This window comes from Hesperophylax consimilis, chromosome 18 (genome assembly GCF_061612785.1).
Source record: "Hesperophylax consimilis isolate HC1 chromosome 18, BYU_Hcon_1.0, whole genome shotgun sequence".
Classification (NCBI taxonomy): Eukaryota; Metazoa; Arthropoda; class Insecta; order Trichoptera; family Limnephilidae; genus Hesperophylax; species Hesperophylax consimilis.
This window is the reverse complement of record NC_142853.1, coordinates 11,454,079-11,472,914: the sequence shown is the minus strand read 5'-3', so window position 1 is coordinate 11,472,914 and position 18,836 is coordinate 11,454,079. Positions and strand designations below refer to the sequence as shown.

Below are 18,836 nucleotides of genomic sequence, written 5' to 3'. Positions count from 1 at the left end.
GTTATATTAAATTTCTTATAGCATTCGAAACACCCTCTAAGTCAACATATTTCCGAATCACCCTGAATACACTAGACGTTTATCGTTATTAATCGTGATAGTTTCGATCAAATACAAACATTAAAGTAGAATCGTGAAAACTACCCGAATGTGCGGAGGGGAAGTAACAGATGTAATGGATACGAATTGATTTACGGCGAAACAATCTACAATGCATGGTTACTAAACGTTTTGTTCTATTTTTTATTAAATTGTTCATTTGATGGCTGTAGATTTACTCAGCCCGGTACTACTTATCTATGCAGGAGGTCAACAATGATAAAAATAATTATTTATATTGCGCTATAATACCGAAAAGTTCGTACATCAGAAATAAAATTATTGCTTTTTTGTAAAGCGGTTTTTTGAAACCACAAAAATAGTGCCACGCGTACATCGGTCGCATATGTCGGTCGTTTGCGATAATATGTAAAAAAAATGAAGAGCTGTAGTGTCACGCGATTCGTTACAATGTCGATGTCGTCGGTCGACCGATGGTGCGAGTAATACTATTTCCAGACTTACCTACTGTTTTCAATTACAAACTAAAATTGTACGTTTTTTGCTGCCATTTCTCAATGCTTTTATAAGAGACTGATGTGTGTATGAATATATTTCTTGGTTTTTAATTTCTTTAAACACCGCTAAAACAAGTACAAAGAACTTGTGCCAGAGTCCCAGAGAGTCAGTCTGGCTATTACATTTTCAATTAGGAAATGTCATGAAATTGAAGAAAGTGGGATGGGGAGGAGTTGGGGAAGGGGAACGTTTGTTATTCTGAACTTGTTACTAAAAATAGCTTAAGTCGTTCAGTGATTTAACACCAATCTTTTCACTCCGGAACGAGGTGCAAATAAATATATTTTTAAATTCTTTATTTGAATACACCCATAGTCACATAATTAGAACACTGAGACAGAATTATGTTTAATCGGAAGGCTTTCTTACACAAAACGCATTTTTAAATCCAAATACAGAAATTTAAACACGAATTCTGAATTTGCTTACCTAAATTCAAATTCAAATGTCGAATAAAAATAAAATATCCTAACTTCTTCAAAGAAGTCCACAGATAAATGCAATTTCCCAAAGCGATTTCCCGCTGACAGAACCATTTTCCCGCTGCCAACAACTGTCACCCTTCACCAACGTCAGTATAGTCCTGAAATCTAACAGTTAAAATAATAGTATTACCACTTTACAAAAAGAGATAGATCATTGTCACGCGCCATATACCCAGTCACGCTGCAAAAGCTTTGCGCTTTTTACAGTTCCGTAAGCTTATTATAAAATTGCAAGCTTGTGGGTAATTGCGCTGATTGAATTAGTTGCACTTTTGTGTGGTTATTTCTCTTCACTTTGTGTAAGAGGATGTTTACGGTACTTACTTAAAAGCTACGTAATAATTATTTCACACGAGTATTAATTAATAACAGATGGAGTGTTTGACAGAAACCATTCTTGGCATCGGTATTAAATGTTTTAATATTTAAGTTCTTGTAACCTATTTGCAATCTGAGTTGTATTGACGTGTGACTTATTATGCTGTTCTCAGCTGAAGCTATGAAAATAATCTTTGAGATTTTGGTCAGTGAGGTCATCCTCCATCGTAGACGATACCTAGCTATTCTATTAAAAAATATATATAAATTAGGTACCTACTTAAAATTTAAAAAAAAACACACGATGTAAAGATTTCATATGTTTTGTATGAATGATGAATGTGATACCGCCTCCGTCTCCAATAAGTTCTGCCAGACCCAAGTCACAAATCTTTCCACCATTCAACTTAAATACAAGACCGTTTACAAAATTTAAAATCAGTTACGAATTTAAGACGACCAAGAGGCGTGACAACAGCTGCTCTATGACACGCCATGGACAAATTGCATCCGAATGACAATAGACAAAACCGCGGCAAATGACAACAATGGCGGAATATGACAATGCTTCTGACGTATCATTCATCGGAATGGCACGCTTTTTATATCAACTTTATGATTCCCCCTTGCTTTAATAAAAACTTCTACTAGTCTACGCCTTACTGTAAATTATTATTCACCTGGGAAGAATGTAATATGTATTTGAAAAGGATGATTCTGAATAAAGCAGGGTGAATTATTTTCTTGAAACGAAAAATAAATAAGAACTTTTCGGTATTTATTGAAAAATTTGTATATTTTAACAATAAGTCATTTTCGGCAGTAAGTTTGTAATATTTTTTAGCACATTTAATTAATTTTTTAACCATTATATGTTTATTAAAAAACCTACTAGATATTACAATAAAATTTGGAAAATTTAATTAGCGCAAGGTTTATGAAAAATCATCCTGGCGCTCTATTTTAGTTATTTAATCACGGTTAGCACTGTTTATTAATTTAACCAATTTTTTTTTCTTCATCAGCTCCACAAGGAGGCCGTGAGGAAAATTATTTTATGTCATCTTTGGGGATACTGTGTAGAGGGTTTTTTTAAGGAAAGAAAGGAGCGGAAGGAGAGGAAGATCTGGGAAAGAAAAACATGTGAGGGGTGGGTAGGAATCTAGGGGTAAGTGTGTCCAGGAGCGACGGACGTTTAAATTCATCTCTCCCACTACTGTGGTTCAATACGATCGGTTGAGAAAGTCTTCCTGGAAAGGTAAAAAGGTCTCTCTCAACCGAATGAACCCGGGCACCCCTACTAAGTTAACAAACGTAACGAACCACTTGATGTGACCAATGGCAGAGGTGTTGGTTATCCAAAGAATGGTTCCCGGGGCGGTGGTACCTATACCCGCCTCCCAAATTGTAGGAATACATACGAGTACATTTAAACGTATCCAAGTATGTAAGTACCTACTAATTGAAAATCGGTGTTCAGTACTATATCTATTTGAATGAAACCTGATGTCGCCAATTTGCATTAGACCTTTAGCTTTCTACTTTAAGACTAGACCAGGGGTTGGCAGACTTTCAAGTGAGAAGAGCCAAGTTGTCAAGGAAACAGGATAATAAATGTATCAGAGATCCATATGAAGGGAGGGGGTGGATAGAGAAATTCTGTGATAAAATAAAGATTTCTAAACTAAATTATCAATTTACGTGAATGAAGTCTGTATTAAATAAAGATCTAGAATATCTGAAAAATTTTGTTCCAAAAGAGCTGAGTTGACATCACTAATGCTGTTCGAGTCAAATCTCTTTGGGTGGCTCCGTTTCACAAGGCCAGTTGAGTTAGGCCAGGTGAAATTGAAGTTGATGTATGAATTATTTTATTATTTTTTAAAATGTAAATACCGCACAAGAGTCCCAACTGCTCTCAACCGTCCAGAGCCAGTAGGACTATGGCATCCCTAATTGGGGTATGTTGTGAGGCTGAATGGCAGTGGGAAGGGAAAGGAGATGAGTAGGAGGAAGGTGGGGAGTATCTGGCCATTCGATGTGTTCACCAAACACGGCAGAAGCCATTTCAAGCAGCGTTTCAATTCTGAATGATGGTCTTAAACCAAGCGACTGTGAGAGTATCTTCCACTCTGGAACGTGCCGCATGTATAACATATATTATTTTTGGTTCCACGATAACTCAACACAGTGACAATTCAACACACTTTCAAAAAGTGATATAAAGTCATCAGAAACGATGAAAAAAATTTTTTTTAACCTAACCTCTCCTAACCTACATAGTTAATAAAGTTTTTGTTTCATCACTTTCCATGACATATTAAAGATGTGATGAATTATCATTGTGATGATTTATCCGGTTACCATTATTTTTAATTCATAAATTACGATGACACAAATTAATCAAATAAAATTTACTTGCTTAATTTACTTGCGGGTTTCGAACCCGCGGCCTTAGCCGACCCCTGGCCTAGGGTAATGAAATTGATCACTAGCTCAACAAAGACGTTTATGAAATCTTTTGATCAGTTTTAGTCGAAAAGATTGTATTGGCCTTATTTACAGTCTTATTTCCTCAGTGGTGTTGATATATACACGGAGACAACTTACCTATATAAAATATGTATTGGTAACTTATTATAATTTTTTTTTTTTTTTATTATTTTAATATACATCATATGGGTTACATTAATACATACATATTTTGCAAAATATAATATAAGGTTCATAATATTGGTCATGTATACCTTATCAGAAAAGAGGAGCTCTTGTGCCTGATAAGGGAGCCACGATTCTTACTTAGATTCATAATTCATAATGAGATATAATAATATAATACAATCTCCTGTTAAAAGCAAGACTACGGGCCTTTGACGAATGAATTGACTGATTTCATAACAAACTATCAGTAAAACACGAATGCGTTATGAGGATTTCGGAACACGTGTTCATAAATTAAAATACTGTCGTGTCCATAAAATAAATGTTAATACTGTGTTCTTATATATTCTGAATGTTATAATATTTTATTAGAAAATCTATTATTATAATTATAAAGTAGATCTATTATATAATATGAACGTAAAATATTTTTTTATTCATGTTGCTCACTATCCCAAACGTATTACGTACTTTTCCCTAACGTATAATGAAATGTATGTACTGTACTAGAAACAAAAATTACTAACGATCAAAGCGATAAAAATATTTGCCGTAAAACTTCTATTTATGTTTTCAAAGATTTTATGTTCACAGGAAGCTCTGATGTCTGATTAAACTACGCAATAGACCGGGACTCTAGAAATATTCATCACATTTAGAAATTATTTATGACTTGCACATAAAATTAATTTATTTTGATTCAAAATTAGAACTGCGAAGCCGATAGGATTATAAAAGCTATTTAACTACTTACCTATAGTCAGTCTGCATGAAAAATAGCGAAGGTAGATAGGTAGATACAATATACTTTTTTAAATAAAAAAGCGTCTGTAATCTAGCGACTCCAGGCGAAATTTGACTGGATTAAGTCTAGTTCCAAGTCTAGTCGCCTAAAAAGACGAGGTGTTTTTTCAAGAAAAAATGGGTGTGTCAAGCCTACGCAAGACAGAAGTGAAACTTCTAGTATTCTTCTCTCTCTCTCTTTTCATTTCATTCTCTCTTTTTTTCTGTCTATTGACATATTTATAAGTAGCATGTGATAAAAAAAATTAAAAGTTATAAAAAAAGAAAAAAAAAATTAGTTAAAGCGGGGATCGAACCTCGGTTCTTCACGACCACAGTCGTGCGCTCTGCCTGTAGACAGCGAAGATGAGTTAGGAGAGTGAGTTAAACTAGGTATATAATATTTACACCTTGCTAATGTTTTCAGTATTATTAGGGCTTTTTTATACTAATTTTCATATATTTATTGGCAGGTAGAGTAGAAATTAATATTGTTTAGCGTTTGCCAACGACCATACCATGTTGAACACACCGGTTCTCGTCCGATCACCGAAGTTAAGCAACATTGGGCGCGGTCAGTACTTGGATGGGTGACCGCTTGGGAACACCGCGTGCCGTTGGCCTATTTTTTATTTTAATTTCATGTTTTTTTTATTTTTTTATCATTACTATAATTAATAATATCATAAAATTCTTTAACTTTTCAAGTATGCTACAGGCCTAAAATATTACTTAGTGGATTGATATTATGGTCAACCATTGAAAAAAAAAATTCCTACAAACTTATTAATGTAATTACGATCTTTTTCAAGCGCGTATGTAATGATTATTTTTATCAACCTCGCACACACCTTGCTAATTTTTTCAATATTATTAGGGCTTTTTTATACTAATTTTCATATATTTATTGGCAGGTAGAATAGAAATTAATATTGTTTAACTTTTGCCAACGACCATACCATTTTGAACACACCGGTTCTCGTCCGATCACCGAAGTTAAGCAACATTGGGCGCGGTCAGTACTTGGATGGGTGACCGCTTGGGAACACCGCGTGCCGTTGGCCCATTTTTTATTTTAATTTTATGTTTTTTTTCATTTTTTTATCGTTAACATCATAAAAAATTTTATATCATTCTTTAACTTTTCAATTATGCTACAGGCCTAAAATATTACTTAGTGGATTGATATTATGGTCAACCATTAAAAAAAAAAAATTCCTTAAAAACAAAAAAATAATATTCCATGGCCGAGAATCGAACTCGGATCAACTGCTTCGAAAGCAACTATGCTGACCATTACACCACCAACGCCAGTTGTCGAGATGAGCTAAGAAGCATTTATATTTTACTTCAAAACTTTTACTACATCAAATGAACTTTAATCGGTCCCGCATTTTCGTTTCGGTCATGAGTTGGTTTTACTCCTCGAAATTGCATGACGCGCGTAAAGAAGTTTCACTTCAAAAACTATTTTGCAAACCATTATTAGAGGTCCTAAAAGATTCTATCTAGATACATTCATGATTCCAGCTAAGTCAATTGAAGCACATGGCAAGTCTCATTGTTATAATTATGATTATAGTCGAGTTTATCTAGTCGTTAGTCGCTATGGGGAAAATCTACAGCTACATTCCAAAGTTCTTACCCTTTAATTTAGCAACGGGCGGCGGAAGCTCTCAGTTGGTTTATTTCACTCGGTAGGCATCGGAAAGCGTTACTTATCTTTGACAGATATTTTTATCAGGGCCGTATTTAGATGATACATTTGTCTTAAATTTAAAGTACCATCTAAAACACTTTGTGAGCGTTCAAAGGAAGAACAAACGATCAATGAAACTACTTTTCAACCCTAACCAGCTGTACAAAGTTTTCAAATGAGGTTTATAAAATTATTTATAAAGTTTTATATTTTTGTAAACACTTACAGGGAGAAAAATTATTCTGTTAATAAAGTGATAGCATGGCAGTTTCCCGATAAAATATTAATCATTCAGAATATATCGATTAAATTTGATCTTTCGTGATAAATATCATCACGGAATGCGACAATATCAGTATGTCAATTTCAATATCGATTTCAATATTTTTATGAACACTTGTTCCGACATCCTCATAAAACATTCGATTTTAACTGATACTTTGTTAGAAAGTATTTCAATTCATTTCTTAAAAGGCCTGCAGTCCAGTTTTTAGTTCCACAGGTAAACGAATAATTTGACTAGATTTTTAACAAATTAACAGTATTTTATATCAGTAAGTTTTCTCTGTGTAATAAGTTTTAAAATAAATCCCCAGTGAGGAGAAGGGCTTTTATTATGAAATACTTTTATTATACTCTACAATTCTACATGCACGTAAGGTTTTAAAAAAATATTAGGAAAACATCGGTAGGTACCGCTGCCCCCGAGAAAAATTATAATTTTTTTTTTTAAAGAAAGACAAACATTACTGGGTTACGAATAACCTCACAATATTTGAAAATCTCCTACTACAACCACAGTAAGCGGAAAATGGATGGGGTGGGACCCAAACACTCGGCCACTGACCGGTGGGTTATTGGATAAATGACACCACTGCTAGAGGGCAGTGGTTTGCTTCATTTGGTGACTTAGCAGGGGTGCCCTGGATCATGGGATGAGGTTCTTTCAGGTCATTGGGGCGAGTGCGCGTGCCCACCAGCTGCTCGACGGGCCAGATCCGAAAAGGCCGGTTGAGAGACCTCTCCAGCCGGACTGTCCGACATATCGCCTTGCACCACAGCGAGAGATATAGATTCATACATCCGTCATTCCTGGACTAACTTCATAATACCTTTTTCCTTCCCATAATTTCCTCTCCATCCTTTCCTTAAAAAAACCCTCTATTTAGCATCCCCATAGGCTCTGTGTGAAATTATTTTCGTGGGAGCTTCCTGTGTGAAGAAATAAAAAAAAGTTAAGGAAGTTAACAATTTAAACAATCAAAAGAAAATAATTTAAACAATGGAATTAAATGACTACAATGTTCCATTGATCTTCAAATGTTGCAGAATTGAATATAAAGATAGAGTGTAATACGAAATGGATCGAGGATAACAAAATGTAAGAACTAGGTTGTTGCTTCTAAATCATTATCAATTTAAAAGGTACGTTTTTCTGTTTCTAAAACATTTTCAATCGAAAAGGTAAGAACTTTATTGTTGTTTCTAAAGCATTTTAAACTGAAAGTAAGAACTATGTTGGTGTTTCTAAAACATTTTCGATCGAAAAAGTAAGAATCGTTGTTTCTAAAAATCTATCTTCTAATCTGAAAGGAAAGAACTATGTTATTGTTTCTGAAACATTTTCAATCTAATAGGTAAGAAGTATGACGTTGTTCATAGAAAAATTACTATCTCACTCCAAACCACAGCCCAGATTATCTGCAAGTGCAAGACGGAACGTTTTTTCGGTTCTGGAATACATTAGCCGTAACTATACTTTTTGTAAAACAATATGAAGATATTGCTATTTTAAAATTTCAGAAAACAAACTGAGAATTTATGGATATAATGTTGTATTAATTTAAAAGAACACATAAAAGCTTCTGCTAATTTTAAATTTATGTAGGATTAAATCAATTTATAATAATAAGATTAAAAGTAATTTAATGTAAGAGGAAATATAAAAAAATTTGGTGCACCCCTGATGTGCAGTTTTCTGAAGTTAATGTCGGAAATAAGCTCATTATTTTAAAAGATTTAAGGGTGCAATTGTCCACCGGGTCTATAATCCAAGAAGAGTTTATTTTCGAAATATTTTTCGCATTTCAATCCAATGTTTATATATATTTCTTGAATCAACCCTTTTTATGAATTAGCTAGGGTTGGCACATAATTTTATAAATTACTGTCAACCCGTGGATCCATCGTAGAATTAGAAAACCTTTGATTTTTTATTAAGGACGGGTTGTTTCGGAGAATTTGAACAATTCATCAAATTTCAACGTTCATTTACGGGTTCTGTGAAAGTCCTATTCAAATTCTGTTATTATATTATTATAGGCTAGTTGCTTGACAGAACTGAAATAAAAACAGAACTTGAAAAAATCTTTCACAGAACCTGAAAATGAACGTTGAAATTTGATGAATTGTTCAAATTTTCCGACACAACCCGTCCTTAGTGTTATAAAGTTAAATTTTTAGAACTTAATTTTAATTTCAAATTTTTCTTTTACATATTCAATAATATTATTATTAAATTTATTTTAATACAGTTCATTTAAAAACATGTTCTGCATCAGTATTATTATCAGTATTTTAACGACCCTTAGTCAAAATTAAACAATTCAACTACAGGGGAAACTTTACGTGTGGGATTGCATTAACCTCCCCACATTCTGGAATAGAATTATTATTATTAAAATAACCATCAATAATTAATTACCTTCAATTTAATCTGAAATCAATAAGGGCATCGGTAATAAAATTAAAACAATTTGATGTAGTAAAAAAACATCAACAAGTCACCGGATTCCAAAATTTCATTAATATTTTTTACTCAAATATTGTCAGGAATCTCTAGTTAAAATAAGTCAAGTAGGTCCCTTAAAACCCTGTTTAATAATAATAATAATAAAAATAACATAGCATTTATGTAGCGCAGTTTAGTATTATTTCACCTTAAGAGCGCTTTACTATAACACACTTAAAAATAGTAATTTAGTATTAGTAGTCATTTTCTTAAAATTACAGTGCGCCTTACCCAACACAGATCTAATAATATAACACTGAATGTATAATTTATAAAAAGCGACGACAAAACAAAGAATATCAACAACAGTGCTCTTATAGCACAGGACAAAACAAGTACATTTAAACTAAAACATGAGGCAGTTTGTGCTCAGAAATGAGAATATTCTCAGTAGACATTTAAAAAAGGTACAATAAGGAGGCAACCTATAGAATTAATATAAATATATCATCTGTAAGTAGTCTCCCTACAGATTTATATATCTTCAGAAGGCAAAGCGGCTGTTATAATAATAATTATTAAAAAGAAGATTTTTTTTGAAAATTGTTAAATTAAATAATGATATTATTAAAAACATAATAGAAATAATAAGGACGGGTTGTTTCACAGAATTTGAAAAATTTATCAAATTCATAGCTGATTTCCAAGTTCTGTGAAAGCTCTATTGAAGTTCTGTTATTATTTAAGTTCTATGAAGCAACTGACCCATGATGATATAATAACGGAATTAAAATAGAACTTTCACAGAACTTGAAAATAAAAATTCTGTGACACCACCCGTCCTTGAAATCATTTGATTTATTTATTTTACAGATGAAGATATTAAGACCACTAACTATGGCTTCAAGGAAAGGGTATTTAATGTCAACATTTTAAAATGATTTTACAAAAACAGCAAAGTAACATGTTATGGCCGCCTCCGGGTAAATTCCTTTTATAATATTTATAGTTTGAAATATTGTGTGGGCAAGCTTACTTATGTGAGTATATTTCACTTGAAGTGAAATGACACAAAACTGCGCTTCATGAATGCTGTGTTATTATTATAATATTATATTCACCTAAATAAGAGATTTGAAACCAAAATGAAATGTAAACGTGTACTATTTTCTCATGTCATGTTGAGTGACCAGATGAGAATGGCCAGACTTACAGATTATCAACTTTCTTCAACCCTTTTATTCTATCCTCTGTTATAGAAACTATTGAAACCTAACAACAGTTTCTGTATTATAATTTAAAAGCTTGTATAAATTCTGAAAAGAATTATTATTTCCACTTTCGTATTGAATGGCAATACCTCGCACTTAGGTAGGTACATACTGATCTCTGGGTAACTGTAATTTTAAAACGTTTGTGAATCAGAATTTTATTTTCCAACATTTGTTTAGCTTTCAGGAAAATATGCAAAGTACACAATAAGCTGATATAATAATAAGGAAAATGGCTTTGTGCGGTCTCCCTCCCAGCGGCAGTTTCCCGCCCGATGGATCACTTCCGCCCCCAGTTCCCGCCGAAATGGATAGCTTCCGGCGTATTTGTCATCTCCTTCTTTCTCTCGGCATATTTAATATTCCACCAGTATTTATATTATTTTTCGTAACCATGTTGCAACATACAAGGTACCGCACTAACCGGGAACTAGAAATACCAAGGAGAGAAATACATACATATATGGATCGGTTTATTTATTGTTTTTGGTAAGTGCTTAACCACGTCGAAAATGTTCCATATTCGCTATTCAAATCTTTTCTTGAAGTGTGTACCTACAGCTTTACATGTATAACATTGCACAAGGCCAGAAGAGTAACTAAAGACTCCATCCTTTTTTTTTTGTTATTCTGCTGTCAATTTTTTTTAAAGTTTGAATCTTTCAAACCTAATTTTTCTGTTTTAATAAGAAGATGTTTCACCAACCTCCTGTTAACTTTTTCATATGATAACGTACATTAATCAATAAATAAATATATACCTACTCGAAATAGGTATAAAACTCGTCTAACTTATCCAATATAAGCCAATATTTATAAATTCTAGTACCTACCGGATTATATATATATATTTATGCATAGGTATTTATTTACGTATATAGTCCGAGTTTACAAATATAATAATAATAATATTCGGATAATTTGTATAGCGCCATTTTGAAAAATCACCCCAAAGGCGTTGTACAAACATATAATACATTTCTATAATGATCTATGTTATTACTAGCTAGAATGTACATATGTTATTATTCTAATATATTTATATTGTGTACAAGCAGATAATATACATTATATACTTACCTGATAGGTTACTAACACTGTTCATTGTTTTTTAGAGAAATTTAGATAGGGTTCGCACGCACAGGACATAATTGGACTTTACATTATTTATTTTAATAATATATTTTCTTTAAAGCGTCTTTAGGAAAGGAAAAGCAAATATATGTATGAACTCTGACTATGTATATAAATTAATACGTAAATCGTAGATAGGTAATATACGTTTTCCTATGAATAGGCTGTCAAGAGGATGGTGAAATACACCCCCCATTGTTTTTATGGTAAAAAACGATTAATATTATGAAGAAAAAAATGCGAAAACTGAAACACATTACATAACACCTAAAACATGGCAGCTTTAGAAGTTCAGTGTATTTATTTGGCTTAACTCAATTAATTTCATTATTAAAAGCACGTTACGATGAGCAAACAGAATAGCACCCTATGGTCGTCCGCGTTTATATTTTTGAAAACATATTTATGTTTTCCACGCGAATAAAAATAAACAAACGGTTGACAACACCACATAAACGGCAACGTAACTCTTTCAGCGCAGTGGACAAAGGGAATATGGCGAAATTCCCAAATCTCCCTCAACAGACATAATTTTAACTTTTTATGCAAAGAACAGTATAAAAATATGATATTTAAATTTTAATGGGAAATTCTTTTTTTTAAATCTAATTCAAATACTTCTGCCTACGTAATGTGTTTGGTCTGGAAACGAGAATATGTTAGGTTCCTACCGGGATGTTATTTATTCAGTTCCTACCTCTCTGTAAACATCACCTTACTTGAAAACTATTTGAATTATGGAACATAACAATGCAAGAAAATTGCAAGAATGAGTGTAGTTTTTAAAACAAAAGAAGGATTCGAACTATGTTAGTGATTTACACGCACTATCTTGGAAACAAATTGTTGGTGTTGCTCGTGTATAAAATCTCGTAGGGGTAGTAAAGAAGTAGGAATTTGACTATAATGAAAGTAGAGATGGTAAGCTATTGGTATTTCCGTTTTCCTCCTATACCTTTCCTTTTTTCCTACACGTTATAATACTATCACCCGATTCCAGCAAACACCATTTTCGTTTCATCTAAAGCTGTATAATTAGGATGCATTTTCGGATGTAACATACAGTATATTTTATAAGACAGATGTATGCTTTTTCCATGTAGTATTTCTGTATTTCTTCCAAGCATAATAGCGTGTTGGTGGGAATAAAAATGAATCCGCGTGGGTTAAATAATTAATGAATTGTCTAAATAACATGAAAAAAGAAATCAAATAAACCAAATACTTGTATAATTAGTAATAAATACATTTCTTCGAGAGGTAAGGTAATAAAAAGCGCAAGAGAAAAGAATAAAATGGGTAATTTTTTTTGCAGTTCAATTTTTCATGAAGAAAACGTCACTTAATACTGGGTCAAGGCCAACTAGAGTGTAGATCTGGGCGCGCGATGGGTGTTGAATTGTCACGTGATCAAGTCAGTGTCAACCAGCAACGATAGTTTTCAAATGGCGGCAACCCACGGTACAAAGATGAAATTCAAATAAACATTTATAAAATGCATTTATGCAAAATGCAAAAAAAAAAAAAAAAAAAAAAAAAAAAAAAAAAAAAAAAAAAAAAAAAAAAAAAAAAAAAAAAAAAAAAAAAAAAAAAAAAAATTTATGCAAAACAATAATTGTGAAAATAGTAGATTTATCTAAGAGAATATTGACTTAATCCTTAAGTTTTCGTATTTTTAAATGCAATTCGCCCAATTGTAGGATTTGTCATAAGCACCTTTACAATAATTAGACTTGACCCTTCAACTCAAACTTACAATAAATTCAAAATAAAACTTTTCTCATGGTTAGTTATTAATAACACTTAATATTGAGCTTTGTTTGCGCGTTGGCAATTGAGCAACCCTCGCGTGCAAGTATAAACAATGGCGAGAGAGGCGAGCTATGAGCAGCGAGCTATGAGCAGGGAGCAGTGAGCACCCACCAGCGGACAGGGGTGCAGAAGCGAACAGGGGTGGTCGGTTTGTGGAAGCGCGCGCAAACAAAGGGTTTCCCGCCACCGGAAGGAGGACACAAAGGGACCGGAAGTCAGAGGTGCTGCCACGTGCCGCCATTAGCTGCAGCCAAACAACCTACCAAACAACTGCCCTTTGCCCTCTGTACTTTGTTCAAGAGACCTTTCCCAGCCAATATCAATTGTTGACGTCATTGTTTTTACGTTTTTTTTTCGTTTCCCGTGAGGTCAGCTGACCCTCGATTCTGTAGCAAAGTGTAACCAATGAGAAAGGAGTACTTACTCATTGTTGTACAATATTTTGCAAAGCGTGTGTCAATTATAGATAATTAAAACGGCGAAGATTGGTAATGAACTAGTATGAAAAGTGTCGCCAACATCGTCTACCTAAACTGCTTCAAATTGCAATGCTCGCATGCTGTTTGGTTGTAGCTCGGTGGCATTTTGCACGTTTCCATGCCATATCTCCCTTTGTTTCCTTTATTTATAATATTATATATTTATCTTAAACAGAGTTCATTTTCCAGAAAGCATCTGGACACCCCTGCAATATGTATCAAAAAAGTTATTATTAAGATTTCAATTTAACGCCTCTTAAAATTAATCATAAATTAGAATACGCAATACTTGGACACCGACCAGTTCAGGAAATAAGCGTGTCATCAAAATCACAAAATAAACTTTACATAACATTTATTTCCGTTTGTATTTTTGCTAATCGGGTCAACTGAGGAATTTCTGTTAGCAGAATTGGAATACGTTCATTGTGAAATGCTTCACATTCACAAATAATATTATTTGGATCTGTTGTGTTTCACAAATCTGTCTGAAAAATCTGCATCAGAGAACCGAAAGAAAATTGAAAAGGAATACTTTTGGAATCTCCGCCAACTTTTATAAAGTATTTTTATATTTTCTTATGAATAAAACATTTAATATTTGATTGTGAGTTACTTTTATACAATTATTCGCACCCATTCAACTTATTCTATTAACGGGTCCATACTAGTCATCAAATTCTTTTAAAAGTTTCAATCTAAATTCTCGAAGATCTAAACCACAAATCGACGACCTAAGCTACAAACCGAAGATCTGGGCTACAAATTGAAGATCTAAGCTAAAAATAGAAGATCTAAGCTTCAAATAGAATATCCAAGCTACAAATCGAAGACCTAGGCTACAAATCAAAGATCTAAGACACAAATCAAAGATCAAAGCTACAATTCAAAGACCTAAGTCAAAAATCGAAGATCTGAGTAACAAACAGAATATCTAAGTTAGTAATCGGAGATCTAAGCTACAAATCGACGACCTAAGCTACAAACCGAAGATCTGGGCTACAAATTGAAGATCTAAGCTAAAAATAGAAGATCTAAGCTTCAAATAGAATATCCAAGCTACAAATCGAAGACCTAGGCTACAAATCAAAGATCTAAGACACAAATCAAAGATCAAAGCTACAATTTGAAGACCTAAGTCAAAAATCGAAGATCTGAGTAACAAACAGAATATCTAAGTTAGTAATCGGAGATCTAAGATACAAATCGAGGATCTAAGCTATAAATCGAATAAGTTGCCAATCGCGAAAAATCGATAATGGTGCTCTACCCTCACAGAAATTATTTACTCACCGTATTCAATAAAGGTTTTTTTAGCGTGAAAGTTGCACATGAGTCCCAAATGCTCCCAGCCGTCTGGAAGCAGTGAGACTATGTCATCACCTATTTATTGGGGTATATTGTGAGTCTGAAATCAGATAGGATGGGAAGGAGATGGGATAGAGTGAGGTGGAGCTATTCATGGATTTAGAAAGGCGATATTGAGTGTATCTTCTACTCTGGAATGTCGCAAATACACCTATTATCTATTATTTTTAATGAATTAACTGTGACGCAACAAGAAAAAATTAAGCACGCTGGGATTTGTAGTCGAAAGCCCTACCCCTCAACCACGAAGATAGTCAAATTTAGCGATTGTTGCAACAAGATGTGCCCATTTTCCGCCGTTCCTGGGTTACCTCTGTTTTGACCTACTGCAAACATTTCCGGGCTAAGCTGTATCTTAATATGATTAAGAGTACCCACCTCCATAGCGCACTATGTTCATAATAATAATTATATCTTTTATCGATAAACTCTCAACTGAACAAAAAAAAACAAATGTCAAATATTTATAAAAACTGGTCATGGTGCGTTCAATTCCTCGTCTGGCTAAGTCCTACATCATGAAACAAGCAATATTTTCCGCTTACTGTGATGGTAGTAGGAGATTTTCAAATATTTTCAGGTTATTCGACACCTGGAAATGTGTTTCTTTCTTTAAAAAAATACATATATTTATAATTACTTTATATTATCCATACGAATAAATTTTAATAATGTGTAAATGAATTCATTAGTGATGATATCATTATTTCCATTTGTTTAAAAAAAATACTAAAAGACTTATTATGTATTTATATATATTTATATTCAATAAAGAATTCAACTAAGGTATATATTATTCAGTTATCTGATTTATTCAATTATTTATTGGTCGGTGCATTTGTAGCATAATCACCGTTCAGAATCAGTATTTCCATAACTACACCCTCGCCGTTCTGCTACAATGGGAAATGACTTAAAAGGCGGAACAATGGTCACGTCATTCTATCGGGATTTGATGGTACATATTATTATCTTGTAGGCACCCTATAGCACTATGGGGGAGGAATTATTATAAGGGCCAGGCTGCACTGTCCGACCCAATTAGTTTTTTTTTTATTAACTCTCTTCATGATCTGGCTTCAAAGGCGTACTGCTAATAGGTTCATAGTAATATCTTCACCATTTTTTTTAAATTTACGATCCCCCACAGTACCAACCCGAAACACGTAAAAGCGTCGCAATATATACGATTGAATCAATTTATGCTAATTTTATGACCGTCTTATACTATTTAAAAATATGGAATCTATTTTTTTTTATTCCTGATTATTATTTATTTTTGCCAAAAAAATTTTTCGTTTATCTAACTATGACCGTCTTATACTATTTAAAAATATGGAATCTATTTTTTTTTATTCCTGATTATTATTTATTTTGGCCAAAAAATTTTTTCGTTTATCTAACTATTTTCATAATTTGAAGGTATTTAATAAATTCATATGAAAATAATTATTTTAAATAATATCTTATCTTAAAATTATTTCACTATATTTTTCACTTATCATACGATTGATTCTCTGCTTTGAGGCCATCGGGAAGGAGATTGTAAATGTTTATTCTGTATACCCTCATCGCCTGTGCTTCTTTTACCACTTTCTGTCTTTATTAGTGCACAATTTATTATGTTGTCCTGTATAGTGTTCGTGTACTTGTGAAGTTTTTTTATAAATGTTTCCTTCGTTTGTATTCGTATACGTATTAGTCCATTTTTTATTTTGTGGATTAAAAGGAATATTTTATATTCGTAAACAGGTCAATGTGTTTATTTCTTGGTATACTTTTTGCCGAAAAGCCGAAACAGCTGTCACATTAAAAACTGTAAAAATAACAGAAATACTTGCAGAACTTAATAATTATTATAACATTATTAAATTTGATTTATGTTAAATATATTTAAAAATTAAATGGAGTTCTACGAATTAAACACCAAAACAATAAATAAAAAGTGAGGATATCTGGTTGTTTAAAGTTATTTTAAACAACGACGACCTCAAGAGAGGAAATGTAGAAAGAGCTCACGTTGCGGTGAAAGACTTCTTTGGGATGAGAGTTGGAAAGGGTAATGCAATAGAAGGAGAAGACGGTAAAATACTCTTCGAAAATGACCAAATAGGAGAAAGGTGGAAAAGATATCTCGAAATGCTGCACAATGGAAAGGGAAATTGTGACAACGAAACATTGATAGAAAGAGAAAATGAAGTAGACGCAGATGATTTGGGAGATCCAATCACTAGAGAAGAGTTTGACCTCGCACTGAAAAATCTCAAAAACGGGAAAGCACCCGGAATCGATGACGTTCCGGCTGAACTAATTAAGCCAGCAGGAAAAGGAACCACAGATGCCCTGTTTAAAATGATACAAACCATGTATAAGACTAGAGAGATACCAGAGGATTTTGAGAAATGCCTAATTGTCGCATTACCAAAAAAGGTAGGCACGACGAAATGTGAACAACACAGAACTCTTAGCCTAATATCCCATGCCTCAAAAATATTGATTAATATCATTCTAAAAAGAATCGAACCAAAAGTAGAGAACATCCTTTCCGGAGACCAGTATGGCTTTAGAAGAGGTGTAGGAACCAGAGAAGCAATATTGTCGCTACGAATACTACTAGAAAAAAGAATAAAAAGAAACCAAAACACATTCATCGCATTCATAGACCTGGAGAAGGCTTTCGACAAAGTAGAATGGAAAAGATTTTTCGAGATTCTGAAGAGAATTGACATAAAATATAGAGATAGACGAATAATCCAGGCGCTATACAAGAATGAGGCCGCTATAATTAGATGTTACAATGAAACAAAAGAAGCAATTATAAGGCAAGGGGTGAGACAGGGATGCTCTCTGTCACCTGTTCTTTTTAATGCTTATATACAGAGTGCGATTGATGACTTGAGAGAAAGAATGAGTCACAGAAAAGATGTAAAGATACACGGGCAAAAGGTGGATATGATAAGGTTTGCTGACGATATTGCTTTGGTTGCTGAAAGCGAAGAAGAACTGCAAGAGGCCTTAACAACCATGCAAAGCATTCTTCAAAACAACTACAACATGAAGATAAATAAAGACAAAACAAAGCTGCTGAACAGTCTGAACAGGCCGAATGCAACATCAGATGAGAGTACAGATGGCAGGAGTCCCACTAAAGAACACCAAGGAGTTTGTCTACCTCGGGAGCAAAATAACATGGGACGGTCGGTCTAAGAGCGAGGTCGACAGCCGTATACATCAGGCTAGGCTTGCATTCAATAAAAGGTCGAAAATAATAGAATCCAATAATATAGACCTAAAACTGAGAATACTCCTCATCAAGACCTATGTATGGAGTATCTTGATGTACGGCTGCGAAACATGGTGCCTATCCGAAAGAGATAAACGGAGACTAGAGGCTTTTGAGATGTGGTCCTATAGAAGACTGTTAGGAATTTCCTGGAGAGACCATGTTACAAATGAGGAGGTTCTCCAAAGAATCGA

At 33.4% G+C, this 18,836-nt stretch overlaps 2 non-coding genes across 2 annotated transcripts; both read left to right on the top strand.

Annotated features, from left to right (window-relative positions):
* Positions 1 to 5,369: 5,369 nt before the first annotated feature.
* On the top strand, positions 5,370 to 5,488 carry LOC149415376 (5S ribosomal RNA). The gene has a single exon (XR_016303795.1). It is a non-coding gene; the product is annotated as a 5S ribosomal RNA (ribosomal RNA).
* A 322-nt stretch (positions 5,489 to 5,810) lies between these two features.
* Positions 5,811 to 5,929, top strand: LOC149415375 (5S ribosomal RNA). Its single transcript, XR_016303842.1, has one exon. It is a non-coding gene; the product is annotated as a 5S ribosomal RNA (ribosomal RNA).
* Positions 5,930 to 18,836: the final 12,907 nt, after the last annotated feature.